The sequence below is a fragment of the Saccopteryx bilineata genome, chromosome 4 (assembly GCF_036850765.1).
Source record: "Saccopteryx bilineata isolate mSacBil1 chromosome 4, mSacBil1_pri_phased_curated, whole genome shotgun sequence".
NCBI lineage: Eukaryota > Metazoa > Chordata > Mammalia > Chiroptera > Emballonuridae > Saccopteryx > Saccopteryx bilineata.
In genome coordinates, this window is record NC_089493.1 from 139,691,086 (window position 1) to 139,707,129 (window position 16,044).

Genomic DNA, 16,044 nt, shown 5'->3' on the forward strand with positions numbered 1-16,044 from the left:
AAAGCCACCAAGTCCCTGGTAATGAGTTTCTTTTTTGAAGAATGTAAGTAGTGGGTTTTTTTCAAGAAAATCTATATTTGTGTTGAACATATAGGCTTTCATATTCTTAGAAAAGATATAAACCTATGCTGCCTGATAAGGTAGCCACCAGCTACTTGTAACTATTTCTATATACATCTAAATTAATTAAAATTAAATTATATTAAAAGTTTATTCTTCAATTGCAATAACCACATTTTAAATTATCTATTTGCATAGCTAATAGCTATCATATATAGAACAATTTCCATCAAATATTCTATATTGTACAATGTTGTTTTTTAAGGACACATACTAGATAGCAACTACAACTAATAGCTGAGATTATTAGTGCTAGATTACCTATAGAGATTGAGTTTGGAGAGCTGTGAAAAAGATGTTGTTTTCTAACTTATATGCTTGTTTACTCCAGTTATTCCAAAGAATGCAATTTAAAAAAAAAAATCATGAAAACCCAGGAAACCTTAAAGTGTTGATTAGGAATCTAACTTTTAATTAAATATGCTTTGAAGATACCTGCTTTTTTAAATGGATTTTTAGAAAAGAAGTTTTTATTAAGTAGATATGAAGTACATACACATGAACCATAATCAAAGCAGAATCATTTTCACTGATTTTTTTATAGATAAAGAAATGAAAGAACATGATCTTGGAAGCACAATTCTAAATTGAGTTGAGTTTTTTTCTAAACAAACATTTATTGAGCTACTATTATGTTTAGATCTTATGTATTGGAGTGTAAGGGTGACTATGGTCCTCATGAAGCTTACAGCCCTGTAGATAACAGGTCTTTAAACAGGTAGTTCTGACTCAAGAGAACCAGATAAGCTGATGGAGGTGTGTGCAGCAAGAAATTTAGGAATCCAAGAATGTCTTTAGCTCAGCCCTGAAGGTCAGAGAACTCAAATTTTAACTCACTTTGAAAGGAGGAGGACATATTAATGAGGAAAAGAAAAGACTTGGGGAAAGGCAAGAACTCCATTCTTGGAAAACCACATGAGCAAAGAAAGGAGATTAAAACATAAGCAAAGTAGTACCAATGCTAGGTGCGTGATCCCAGTGGGACAAGCTACCCGTTAGCTGAAAGGTTTACACTCCAAGTGACTCTGAAAAGGAAGAGCACTGCACTCTTGGTGTATATAGAACGACCTGTCATGTCCAATAGCCCTAGGTCTGGATCCTGGCCCCTTTACTTCCCAGCTGAATGAATATGTAAGTCACCTCTGTAATGCAAGCCTTCTTCTCCCTAAGCAAAATGCCTAGAGAGGCCCAAGTGGTAGGAAGCGGTAAAGACCAAGGAAGGTGAGGTACATAAATCTCAGCACACTCCTGTCTCTGATGCCTCATGATGTTCTATTGCTTCCCTTTTTATTCTATTTGTACCATCTAATAAAGTGTTTTATTACTGAGACTCACTGAGGAGTCAGAATAGTGATAATAATATAACCAGCATCAAAGACTGCATTATATTGGGCACTTTCTGTTCTCATTGTCACTGTGCCAAGAGCAGTCACAGCACTTGTTTCCATCCTTCTAGCAAACTCTCAAAAATAAGCATTATCTCACCCCCCCTCCCATTTTGTAGAAGGGAAAGCTGAAGCTTGGAGAGATGAAGTCACTCTCTGAAGCTCTCACACCCAAATGAAAGCCCCAGAGCTTGCACCATGCTCTGCCTGGTGGCCATGCCTGCATGCATAACACTACTCCAAACTGAGCAGCTGAGAGTTGTTTCAATCTACTTTTCAGAAGAGATTTTAGAAATAGTTTGATGCTGCAGACCAGCGCAGCTCGTAATTCTGGGTCTTGAGTGAGAACATTGCAGAATTAAGAAAACACTCATTAAGAAAAAAAAATGAAATTGGGAGGACTCTTCAATGTTGATGGCAATATCAGAGCAACCCATAGCCCCAGTTTGCTTTTTTCTATAGCCATTTGCAATTCAAGGAAGTCCTTGATACAAAGTTACACATCTGAGGCAAAAACAGAAATTCTCCCAAGGCATAAACAGGAATCCCCCTACCATTCATAAGCAAAATCAACCAACATCTGAACAAACAAAGAATAAGAGAAAGGGAATGTAAATTGCTTCTAGCAACTTAAGCAAGCAAGTGAAATGGGTCCAAATACTCAGCATCACAGCCAATATGGTGGTGGAGGGGGGAGAATTTAGCCTTTTGCTAAGCCTTGAATTTACAAAGGCTTTTTGCCACTTGCAGTCTACAACAGTTTGATCAACAAAGAATTCGTTTACAATCTCAGTCTACTAGAGGACCATGCACAGGACTCTGTTTTAACAAAGAGCACAAAGTATCTGTTAGGATAATATGCCTGCTGACTTTATTTTTTGCCTAAGTCCCAAAAAGGGCTGCCTATTTACTCATTAGCCTTGAGCAGCTACACATTACCAAGCCTGGGAATTTGTCCAGCCACCCTACCCAGTCTCCAGGGGCTCTTAGGAAACTACACTGTAGACTCTAGTATACCCACTTCAGACCCTAGCTTTTAGCCCCTCAAATTCTGATCAAAGGATAATTTAAATAATAGTAAGTTAAGTGATAACTGCAAGCAGTTTCTCCATTTAATAACAGCCAACACAGGCACATCTTCAAGCCTCCAAAGCCCAGTCTCAGGCACTGACTTAAGTAGTAGCCACTCCAAGGAACTAACGTACTCTAGGCCTAGGAGATCTACCACCCTCTTAGTCTTTTAGTAAGTCTACCCCATCTCTCCTGAGCTGTTCTTTCTCGGCTATCTCCCTGAACACCGCTGCCTCTAGCTAATTTCTCATTTCTAAAAAACACAGGCAGCCACGAAGTGGGAAGGACAATTTTACTCAGTTACTGTACTCCTTTGACCTTCAAAATGAGTCCCCTCAAATTTCGAGTAGAAGTTGCCAAGAGGAATGGTCTGTAATAATCCAAACCCAAGTGGCATGGCAAGGTCTGCCCGTGTGCATCAACAAGGTCACCAGCCCTGTCTTCTGATGTAGTCTGCACAAACTCTGGGAGTGGCATCCTTGCCCAGAGGTTCACCCTGGAATTCTGCAACAGAGCAGGAGGGGAGCAAAAGGTGACCCCTGTTGGGTCTCCACTGGGACCAATGCACTTTTAGGGCTCCAAGCCCATAAAGTTTCTCATCTGCAAGGATGAAATCCTGATTATCATTTTTAATGTTGTTTATTTTTGCATTTGTGTCCTAAAATTACTCTGAGCAAGCAAACATTTGTACTGAGCACATTAGAGATAGCACCTCTTTTATCCTTCACAGAAACCTTGCATCTTCCCCACTGCACAAATTAGGAAACTGAGACTCAGAGGATTTAAACTGCCATAGAACATACAGTGTACCTGGTAAGACAGGTGATTATTACAAAATAAGGGCTAGAGAGCAGAAACCTACATTTAGAGGAAAGAATGTTAATTACTACCTTAATTATCTTTAAGTAACATCTGTGCAATTAGCCCTCATGTCTAACTGATCTTACTTTCCTCTAGGCCACAGATCTTCCATCAGGAAAATGGGGCTTATAGCCTCTGCCCAATAAAAATCACCTCACTAATTAACTGACTCATCTATATTCCCCAGGTTGAAGTCTTGACTCTTAATTGTGCTCCCCATTTCCAAGAACTCTTTACTGAAGGCATACAGGCTATGGAGTATGTACGTGCCCATGTCCATGTTGGTTAAAATGTAATATCTGTGTAATAATGTGCAGTATTTATTCAAGTCAGTCAGTGTTTTGGGCACTGTGAAAATCAGATTTGAATAATGGAGGACACTGAAGAAAATGTATCCTTTAGGAAAAAATGAGGTCTTTGTCTAATTGCTCATTTTCACAAAATTTTATCTGTCTGAAAAAAATTAAAAGAAAAATGTGGAAACTAATTTAAACTTCTTTACCTACAACTTTAACCATCATGTGCTTCTAATAAACCTAAAACTTTCTAAGCTGAAGAATTTACTGGTCTAGAAGGTAACCAAATGTTCTGTCACCTCTTCTAATTGAAAAGTAATAAAAATGTCACAAAAAGTGTAAATTACCAATTGATGGTTTGCTTTCTTCTTATTTACCTTTTAAGACATCAAATCCTTCTGGAAAATACTTTAAGCAGTCCCCCCCATCTTGTCATTTCCAGCATCCTTCTACCCCTTACTCCACACCCAGTAATATTTCTTTCAGAAGTGACACAATGTCTCTGGTTATCTGTCAAAGTCCATGACTTAGGTTGGATCCAGACGATCAATCACAGAATGGGGAGAAAAAAAGTCAAAACAACCGCAGAAAGTGAGTGTTGGTTAATTATAATTTGAAAGTCAATAAAGTCATCTGATGGCAGATTTAAGGGACCTCATTAGAGAGTGGAATTCAACTATGCAGCACTGCAAGCTGCTACAGCCCTGAATCAAGCTTCATTTATTAGGGTCTTCAAATGGGATGAGAGCAATCCCTCCAGGACACGACAACTTTCCCCTCAGGAAGGCTCACAGTGGAGCATCTGGAAAATATTCGTTGAGAGAAAAATGGTGCTAGGAGAAGGGCTCCTGATACCTCTCCCTGAAATTTTGACAAATTCAACAACTAGAGACAAAAAACAATCCCAGGAGCATCTGAAATACACATACACCAAACAAAGGTATGATTGGGCTAAATGGTAGCTAAATATAAATATAATCTACTCTGAAGGAAATAAGATGAAGAACGGAGCACTCCACCTTCCTCACTGACCTGAGCAAGGGCTGCTTTCACTTAGAACTGAGAGAAAAACGAGGGCTGGTGCATGGAAAAAGCTGGGCTGCAGCAGAGACATTCAAGAGGAGGAGAGAGTGTGCCCACAGATCGGCCGCATGGAGCGTGGAGTTAACACCAATGGCGAGCCCCCACAGAGGTGGGCAAACAGTTGCCTTGTTTACTCCCCATACCCTGGTTGACAAGCTAAGACAGTGTACGAGTGGTTCCTCCTAGCACCCCGGGTGTGGGCACCCACGTTCCCAGACAGAGGGGCAGGGTCGGAGACTGTCAGTAGTCTTCTATGTGGGCTGCGACCAGAGTCTCAGTGTAATCCTCGCTTCCCGAACAACAGCACGTGGGGAGTGCGCATAAGCCAGCTTCCCTAGTCCCAGACCTCTCCCGACGGGGCACCTCCAAAAGCAATACAGGCTAACAAAGCACATTACCCGGAAAGAAAAATACAGAAGTGCTAGGGGGGAGCAACGCACAGGCAGCTTGCAGACAGCTTTGGAGCAGACCCGGGGATTGGATATCATTGAAAGGAGCCTAAACCAGAGTCTGTTCACTGCTCAGCTGGCTAACGCTGGCAGCAGCTCTGGCTGACCAGGTCTGCTTTCTCAGGTCTGCAATCTAAGAGAACCTGAAGAACGGAAGTGATATTTTTTAGGGCCTCTTGTTCTGCATGCAGTGGCTGGGGCAAATTCCTGCCAGCTGATACAAGGTAAAAAACACATTCTTATGGAACAGACCTCAGAGAACACTGCAGAAGTTGGGCAGGCTAGGCTGTGGACTTCTTAACATGAGAGAGGCCTGCAGAGAGCAATCCTATGGAATGCTAAGGCAAATTTAACTAGAAATACTCGGGGAACCTTAGAAAGGAGCCTGATCAGAAGTCAACTCCCCCCCTCACCTGCTTAAGCTGGTGGCTCTGGTCGGCAGAGCTTTCATACTCAGGGCTGTGCTCTAAAAGGATCTGAAGGAGGGACTTGGCAGCTTTTAAAACCTGCTGTTCTGCAGGCAGTGAGTAGGGCATCTTCCTTCCAGCCAACACAGGTTACAAAGTGCAAAAAACCTGGGGAGCATGGTCCGCAGAGTGTTGAGGCATCCTAGACATGCCTGGAGGCTCATAGAAAGAAACCTTGAGAGCAATTGGCTCCCAGCCCTGTCTGATTATGCTGGTAGCTCTGGCTGACAAAGCCTTACCCAGAACACTGCGTTGAGTGGGGATACAGGGGGGATTTGCCAGCTCTTAGGGCCTCCTACTCTCCAGGCAGTGGCACGGGCAACTTCACAGCTGGGTCACCAGGCTGATGATTCAGGAAGATGAGACTTGGAGAGAGGCTCTGGAAAAACGGACTCTCCCATTGTTGGAGCCTGCAAACAAGCCCCGACTACCAATGAGACTGAGGCCTAGTATATGTCAACGCCATAGCAAAACATCAACTACAAATCGCTACCTAAGTGTGCCACAGGGGCAGAGCCTGGGGTACAGAGCCATTGACCAAAAAGAGAGAGAAGAGTGAAAAAGGAAGAAGATAACCTCTCAAAATCAAAAATAATCCACACTTTTTCCATTTTTTTCCTTTCATTTTTTATTTTTATTATTTTTTCTTCCACCTTGGTCATTTTATCCTCTTTTTGTCTTATTCATTTCTTTTCAACTTGAATTTCATTACCCATAGATGTTACATTTCCCATTCTTTTTTTTTCTTTTTCTCTATGAGGGTTATATTCTGAAAACGTTAACTCTCTCCTTTGTTTTCTTTTTTTTCTTTCTTTTTTTTCTCCCTGTTTTTGGTTTCTTCTTTTCTCTTTCACTTTTCCTCTCATTCAATCTTAATTCACAAATAAATTATTTTACTTTAGATTCAAATTCTTTTTTTGTGGCATTTTGTGTGCTTTTTACTTTGCTTTTTATCTCATTAACACTCCCCCAATTCCAACTCTCCATTCTATGTAGTTTTTGACCCACTTAATATGATAAAATTTTTTATTTTTTTCTCTTTTCTTGTCTTCTGCTTTTCTCTTACAATATATCTCTTATTCAACCATCATTTACAAGCAAATTATTTTATTCTTGATCCAAATTTTTTCCTTGTAGCATTTTCTGGGTCCTTACCTAGTTTTTTGCTCCTTTGTCATTTCTCCCCAACTCAGGCCCACCATTCTAGGTAGTTTTGTTTCATTTAACACAATATAATTCTCAGTTTTTCTCTGTATTTTCTCAAAAAATAATTTTTTAAATTTTTTATCAATTCTTATTAGTATTATTAACAAAACCACCCTCATATGCCATTAAGGGAAAGGATATCAAATATCATGAATACAAAAGACAGAGATGTAGCAAGGAGAGTTAAGAAAAAAATCTATAGAAAAAAATTTTAATAGATTGAAAACCTTGGAGTTAAATGATAGAAAATTTAAAATAGAAATTCTAAAAATACTCAGAGATTTACAAAAAGCACAGAAAAGCAATTTAGGGAGCTCAAAAAACAGCTCAACAAACATAAAGAATATACATATTACCAAGGAAATTGAAACTATGAAAACAAATCAAACAGATTTGAAAAACTCAATTCATGAACTGAAAAATGAGGTAACAAGCTTAGCTAATAGAACATGCCAGATAGAAGAGAGAATTAGTGACATAGAAGACAGGCAACTAGAGGCACAACAGAAAGAAGAGGAGAGAGACTTATGAATTAAAAAAATTTAAAAGCCCTATAGGAATTGTCTGACTTCATCAAAAAGAGCAATATAAAAATAATAGGTATATCAGAAGGAAAAGATAGAGAAAATGGAATGGAGAAAATATTCAAACAAATAATAGATGAGAACTTCCCAAGCTCATGGAAAGAATTAAAGCTTTGAATTCAAGAAGCAAACAGAACACTGAGCTATCTTAACCCAAACAAACCTACTCCAAGGCACATAATAATAAAATTGGCACAAACCAATGAAAAAGAAAAAATTTTCAAGGCAGCCAGGGAAAAGAAGAATACAACATATTAAGGAAGGCCCATTAGATTATCATCAAATTTCTCAGCAGAAACTCTACAAGCTAGAAGGGAGTGGGCCCCAATATTTAAAGATCTGAAAGAGAGAAAATTCCAGACAAGAATAATATACCCATAAAAGCTATCCTTCAAATATGAAGGAGAAATAAAAACATTCACAGAGACAGAAAAGATGAGGGAATTTATTACCAGAAAGCCCCCAGTTCAGGAAATACTAAAGAAGGTTTTCCAACCAGATACAAAGAACAAAACAAAACAAAACCACAAGTAAAAGCTCGACCAAAAACACAATAACATCAATTTTAAACTGTGACAACAAAAACAAAAAAGGGGAGAGGACGAAGATTAACAGTAACAAAGGAGGATGGAGTGCAGAAGCACTTATGAGACAGTGTACTACAATGAACATGGTAAGTACCCTTTCCATTATTTAATGGTAACTACCCTTGAAAAAACAACCACAGAAGCACAAGATTAAAAAAAAATAACAGAGAAAAGAAGAATGGATTACAACCAAACAAAAATAATGATAGAAAAACAAAAGAGAATAATCAAACAAGATACAAAACTAACAGAAAGCAATATATAAAATGGCAATAGGAAACCCTCGTGTCAATAATTACACTAAATGTATATGGATTGAACTCACCAATAAAAAGACACAGAGTAGCAGAATGAATTAAAAAAGAAAATCAAACTATATGCTGCCTACAGGAAACACATCTAAGCTACAAGGATAAAAACAAATTCAAAGTGAAAGGCTGGAAAACAATACTCCAAGAAAATAACATCCAAAAAATAGCAGGTGTAGCAATACTCATATCTAACAAAGTTGACAACAAGACAGCAAAGATAATCAGAGACAAAAATGGTCATTTCATAATGATTAAGGGGACATTGAATCAAGAAGACTAACACTTCTTAATATATATGCACCAAACCAAGGAGCACCAAAATATATAAGACAGCTACTTATAGACCTTAAAACAAAAATAGAATCATACTTGGAGACCTCAATACACTGCTGATGGCTCTAGATTGTTAATCCAAACAGAAAATCAATAAAGAAATATTGGCCTTAAAGAAAACACTAGAATCATGATGGTGAACTTATGACACATGTGTCAGTACTGACACGCATAGCCATTTTTGATGATGCACAGCCGCACGTGGCCACATAATAGAGAAGTATGGGGTGCATGCCAGGAATGACGTTTCATCCTTGGCTCCTGAATGGCCAGGTGCAGTAGCTGAGGATAAAACATTTGCTGTAGTGTAGATACTCTGTGCCGGAGGTCTGTAGGACAAAACAACAGAAGTCCAGCACAGTGTCTAGTTCTGGAACTTCCAGTTAGGCCGTTAGGGGATCTTTGACCTCACTTCTGGCTGGTGGAGCAGGGAGCAACGGAATGCTGGGGGGGATGTATCTCTGGGGGCCCTGTGATCGCCATTACCAGCAACCACATAACCACAGCAACCATCATCCAATCTATGGTTCTGGGGTGACATGGATTTCTAATTGACCATCACTTCTGAGATAAGTGAGGGGGAGGCCAGGAGAAGTGAAGGCCTGTGCTATGGGTGCTGTTTTCCACCATTAGCAGCCATCTTAATTTACATAAGATACAACTTGCAGAATTTCAAGACAGTATCTAGGCTCAGGTGATTGTCGACTTGCGGTCAAAGCTTCAGAATCTGGAAAGGTGCCGCTTGGAGAATCAAGAGGAGTGCCACTACAAACAGGAAATTTGAAGTGCCTGGAACCAATTAACAGACACTTTTAGCACCTTGAAAAATATAGCAATGGCTTTACTCACAATTTTTCCCTCTACGTACTTTTGTGAGAATTTATTCTCAGGTTAAATAATATTAAAACCAAAAAAGAAACAGATTGACAGATGAAGGTTAGCAGCACTTGTTTGAGCTTGAAGTGTACAAATACCAACCTTCAATTGAAGATTTACGCAATGAAATTTAGCAACAAAAAAGTAACTAATAGGCAGGTTAGTTAAATAATTCCCCCTCCCGTCACTTATCTTAGTTCATAGCACCCCACACAAGTTAAATAATATCAAGACCAACAAAAGAAACTGACTGACAGACTAACAAAGATGTCACTAGGCAGGTAAGTAAAATAATGAGTTTCAGTTTATTAAATATAGTTATATATTATAATTATACATTTTTGTTATTTAAACTATAAATTGCAAAATTATGGTTTTTTTCTCTACTAAGTGACACACCACCTGAGTTATGGACGTTTTTTTGGTGAATTTTGACACACCAAGCTCAAAAAATTGACAATTATTGCACTAGAACAATTGGATATGATAGACATCTACAGGAAATTTCATCCCAAAGTGCCAGAGTATACATTTTTTCTAGTGTACATGGAACATTCTCAAGAATTGACTATATATATGTTGGGACACAAAAATAACAACAGCAAATTCAAAAAAATTGAAATTATACCCAGCATATTTTCTGATCATAAAGACTTGAAACAAGAATTCAACTGCAAAAATAGGTAAACAAACCCACAAAAGTGTGAAAACTAAACAACATACTTTTAAAAAATGAGTGATTCAAAGAAGAAATAAGTGCAGAGATCAAAAGATAAATACATACAAACGAAAATAACAATATGACATATCAGAATCTCTGGGATGCAGCAAAAGCAGTAAGTTCATATCACTACAGGCTCATATGAACAAACAACAGAGAGCCCAAGTTAACCACTTAACTTCACATCTTAAGGAACTCGAAAAAGAAGAACAAAGACATCCCAAAACCAGCAGAAGAAAGGAAATAATAAAAATCAGAACAGAAATAAATGAAATACAGAACAGAAAAACTATAGAAAAAAATAATAAAACAAGGAGCTTGTTCTTTGAAAAGATCAACAAAATTGACCAACCCTTGGCAAGACTCACCAAGGAAAAAAGAGAAAGGATTCATATAAACAAAATCCAAAATAAAAGAGGAGAAATCACCACGGACACCATAGATATACAAAAAATTATTGTAGGATATTATGAAAAACTATATGCCATGAAATTCAACAATCTTGAAGAAATGGATAAATTCCAAGAACAATACAATCTTCCTAAACTTAGTCTTAAAGAAGCAGAAAGTCTAAACATACTCATTAGCACAGAGGAAATAAAAACAACTATTAAAAACCTCCCCAAAAATAAAAGTCCAGGGCCAGGCGCCTATACAAGTGAATTCTATCAAACGTTCAAAGAAGAGTTGGTTCCTATTCTACTCAAAGTTTTCCAAAAAAATTTAAGAAGAAGCAATACTTCCAAACACATTTTATGAGGCCAACATAACCTTCATACCAAAACCTGGCAAGGATGACACAAAAAAAGAAAACTACAGACCAATATCTCTAATGAATACAGATGCTAAAATTCTATACAAAATACTAGCAAATCAAATACAACAACACATTAAAAAATAATACATCATGATCAAGTGGGATTCATCCCAGAATCACATGGATGGTTCAACATATGTAAAATGGTTAACGTAATACATGTATCAACAAAACAAAGAACTAAAACCACATGATCTTATCAATAGATGCAGAAAAGGCATTCAATAAAATACAACAGAATTTTATGTTTAAAACACTGAACAAAACGGGTATAGAAAAAAAATATCTCAACATAATAAAGGTCATTTATTATAAACCATCATATTAAATGGCACAAAAATGATGACTTTTCTTCTTAAATCAGGAACAAGACAGGGATGTCCACTCTCTTCACTCTTATTTAATGTGGTGCTGGAAGTTTTAGCCAAAGCAATCAGACAAGAAAAAGTAATACAAGGCATTCATATTAGAAAAGAAGACGGAAAGGTTTCACTTTTTGCAGAAGATATGATCCTATACATCGAAAACCCCAAAGAAGCCACGGAAAGATTACTAGAAACAATAAACCAGAAAAGTAAAGTCACAGAATACAAAATTAATATACAAAAGTTCATTGCCTTCCTATATGCCAACAATGAAACATCAGAAAATGAACTCAAAAAAATAATCCCCTTCACGATTGCAACAAAAAAAATAAAATACTTAGGAATAAACATAACAAAGAATGTAAAGGACTTATATAATGAAAACTATAAACCATTTTTAAGGGAAATCGAAAAAGATACAAGGTAATAAAAAAATATTCCTTGTTCTTGGATAGGAAGAATAAATATAGTTAAAATGACCATATTACCCAAAGCAATATACAAATTCAATGCAATTCCCATCAAAATTCCAATGGCATTTTTTAGAAAAATGGAACAAAAAATCATCAGATTTATATGGAACTATAAAAAACCCCAAATAGCCAAAGCAATCCTAAGGAAAAAGGATGAAGCTGGGGACATTACAATACCTGACTTCAAATTATATTATAGAGCCCAATAATCAAAACAGCATGGTATTGGCAAAAAAAAAAAAAAAAATAGACACTCAGACCAATGGAACAGAATATAAAGCCCATAAATAAAACCACATATATATAGTCAAATAATTTTTGATAAAGGGACCAACAACATACAGTGGAGAAAGGAAAGCCTCTTCAACAAATGGTGCTGGGAAAACTGGAAAACCACATGCAAAAGAATGAAACTCGACTACAGTTTGTCCCCTTGTACTAAAGTTAATTCAGAATGTATCAAAGACCTAAATATAAGACCTGAAACAATAAAGTACATAGAAGAAAACATAGGCACTAAACTCGATATAGAGTACTTTATGAATTTGACTACAAAGGCAAAGGAAGTGAAGGCAAAGATAAATGAATGGTACAACATCAGACTAAGAAGTTTTTGCACAGCAAGAGAAACTGACAACAAAACAAACAGACAGCCAACTAAATGGGAAATGATATTTTCAAACAACAGCTCAGATAAGGGTCTAATATCCAAAATATACAAAGAACTCATAAAACTCAACAACAAACAATTCAATAAAAAAATGGGAAGAGGCCATGAACAGACACTTCTTCCAGGAGAAATACAAATGGCCAACAGATATATGAAAGGATGCTCATCTTCATTAGCTATTAGAGAAATGCAAATCAAAACTATAGTGAGATACCACCTTATGCCTGTTAGATTAGTTATTATCAACAAGACAGGCTGTGAAGAAAAAGGAACCCTCATCCACTGTTGGTGGGAATGTAAAGTAGTACAGCCAATATGGTAGAAAGTATACTGGTACCTCAAACAACTGAAAATAGAACTACCATATAACCCAGCAATTTTTCTACTGAGTATATACCCCAAAACTCAAAAACATGGATACGTAAAGACACATGCAACCTCATGTTTATTGCAGCATTGTTCATAGTGGCCAAGACATGGAAACAACCAAAAAACCATTCAATAGATGACTGGATAAAGAAGATGTGGTACCTATATACTATGGAATACTACTCAGCCATAAGAAATAATGACATCAGATCATTTACAACAACATGGATGGACCTTGATAACATTATACTGAGTGAAATAAATAAATCAGAAATAACTAAGAACTATATGATTCCATACATAGGTGAGACATAAAATGAGACTAAGAGACATGGACAAGAGTATGATGGTTACCGGTGGGGGGGGGGGGGGTTGAGGGAGGAGAGGGAGGGAGTGAGTGGTGGAGAGGGACAGATAGAAGGTGGTGGAAGAGAATTTGACTTTGGGTGATGGGTATGCAACATAATTAAATGTCAAAATAACCTGGAGATATTTTCTCTGAACATATGTACCCTGATTTACTAATGTCATTAAAATTAATTTAAAAAAAAGAAAAAATAAATTTTTTTAAAACAAAAAAATAAATAAAAGTACAGATGCTCTTTTCTCCTCTGTGTTTACTTTTGAAGGTAAAAATTTAAACAGGTATGGTGTCCTAGAAAAGTAAAAAGTCCAAAGATTTTTTTTCTTATATTGTATCCATTTTCATTTGCTGAACATTTGAAACTTAATTTTAACAACAGTATTATTGACACTAACCTAGTATTTGTGTATATATGGAGATATCATAATACAGGCCTAGTACCAGACCTGGAAGGAGGGAGACAGTAGATATTAACGCTCTTTTCTTCCCATTTTCGGGCATTGCTCTTTATATTCTCATGTTCTAAACAGATAACTCTAAACTGCCCTCCAAATGAGAAATTCAAGCCCTGGGCTTATGGAAAGGAAAGAGCCTGTTACATAGGAAAGCAGTAAGGTAGGCATTTCATACTCTTTTAAGAGATTAATAATGCTCTTTTACATGATATTTCAATAGCAGACTTAAAATTATACTTTCAAGTTACTATTTTACAAGTTAATTTATTTATTTGTATTCCACATAGTAAGAAAGGGTAAAATATACTTTCACATAAGGAAAATAAAAACATCCTAGAGAAGTTCTGTATTGGTAAAAAAAAGATGGTAAATCAACAATCCAAGCAGTATTATTGCCATTAACCCTTTGAGTAGTATAAACATTTAAGTACATCTTTGTGTCTCTTAAGCATCCAGAGTACAATTGATTTATTTAAAAAATGTGTAAGGCAACATTTTAAAAAGGCAATCATATGTTCTTGTTTTCATAAATTGATTATCAAACAAACATGATTTTGATTTAATAAAATCATAACTGAAACTAATTTCATTTTTTGAAAAAAAAACTCACTGCCAGAAGTGAGTGTGCCTGAAAAAAACTCACTACTCAAAAGGTTAAGTGAGAACAGGATCAAACTCTTAGTTATATATTGGTATGGCATAGATTTGGTGTAATTAAGAAAAGGAAAATGACAACAATGAAAGGAAGATCCTGGACTTTACATGCGGCAAATAAAACAATCTGAATTAAACTTATATGTAAAGAGTACATTTGTATCTGTTATCAGGCCTTATGTTCTTTTTATATAGTATTTATAATTTTTTAACAAAAATTAATCTTGAGATTAAATTATATCATTAAGATAACTCAGTTAATATATAGTTGCATTTTTTAATGTATTGCTATTAATCCCACTAAATATTTTAGGAGTTTACAAAATTAGTTCAAGAATGTTGCTAAAAAAGCCTAACTAGGCAGTGGTGCAGTGGATAGAGTGTCATACCGGGGCGCAGAGGACCCAGGTTTAAAACACTGATGATGCTGGTTTGAGTTTGGGCTCATAGACATGATCCCATGGTCGCTGGCTTAAGCCCAAAGGTTGCTGGTTTGGAGCCCAAGGTCACTGGCTTGAGCAAGGGGCCACTTGCTCTGCTGTAGCCCCCTGCTCAAGGTACATATGAGAAAGCAATCAATGAACAACTAAGGTACCACAACAAAACTTGATGCTTCTCATCTCTCTCCTTTCCTGTTTGTCCCTAGCTGTCCCTCTATCTATTGCAAACAAACAAAATACTTTAAAAAAAGAACATTGCTAAAAAAAAAACCAAATAAACAACAACCCTGGCAGCATAACAATACCAATAAACTACAACACTGGACTGTGAAAAGAAAGAAGAATCTGATTTCTTGTTGCCATATAGTATTTTTAAGAATGTCCAATTGGGACTTTTGGTAAAAATGGTGAAGTATGTAAATGCTGTGCTCACCTCCTCCCATGATTGCATAAAAATGGCAACTAAATTATAGAACAAACACCCTTGAGAACCATCTGAAGACTAGCTGAACAGAAGTCCAATAATAATGGATATAAAGAAAAAAACACATAGGAACTTGTAGGAGTGGTGGAGATGCTGAACAGGTTGGTTTCACACACACATGCGGTATTTGATAATCAGAAGAGTTATCTTGGCTGTGGAGGTTCTCTCTGAGAACTGAGGGTTTTGCATTGTATATCAGCTTCCGAGTCCTGACTAAAGTGCTGGGAATAGGAGTCTCCATAATAGCTGTCTGTGAAAATGAACAGGGACTAGTCTGAGTGAGACAGAAAGTGGCTTTCTCTTAAAGGGCCCATGTACACATTGCCTTGTTCACAAATACCCTAATCTCCAGCTAAGGGGCAGCAGCTAAAAATTTGCCACAGTTAGGCATGAAGGGATAAATTCTCTGGCTTTATGGCTTCAGGGATACAACTGGAGAAACAGCTCCCTCTAGGAGGTGTCATTGTTCTTTTGTTGACCCACCCCCTTACACAACTGGAAAGAGCAGGCAGGTACCAACTAGATCTCCATCAACTGGGCTAATAATACTGCCTTCCCAACCCTGAGGATTCTGTGAACACACCCTATCTAATCTGTGCACCA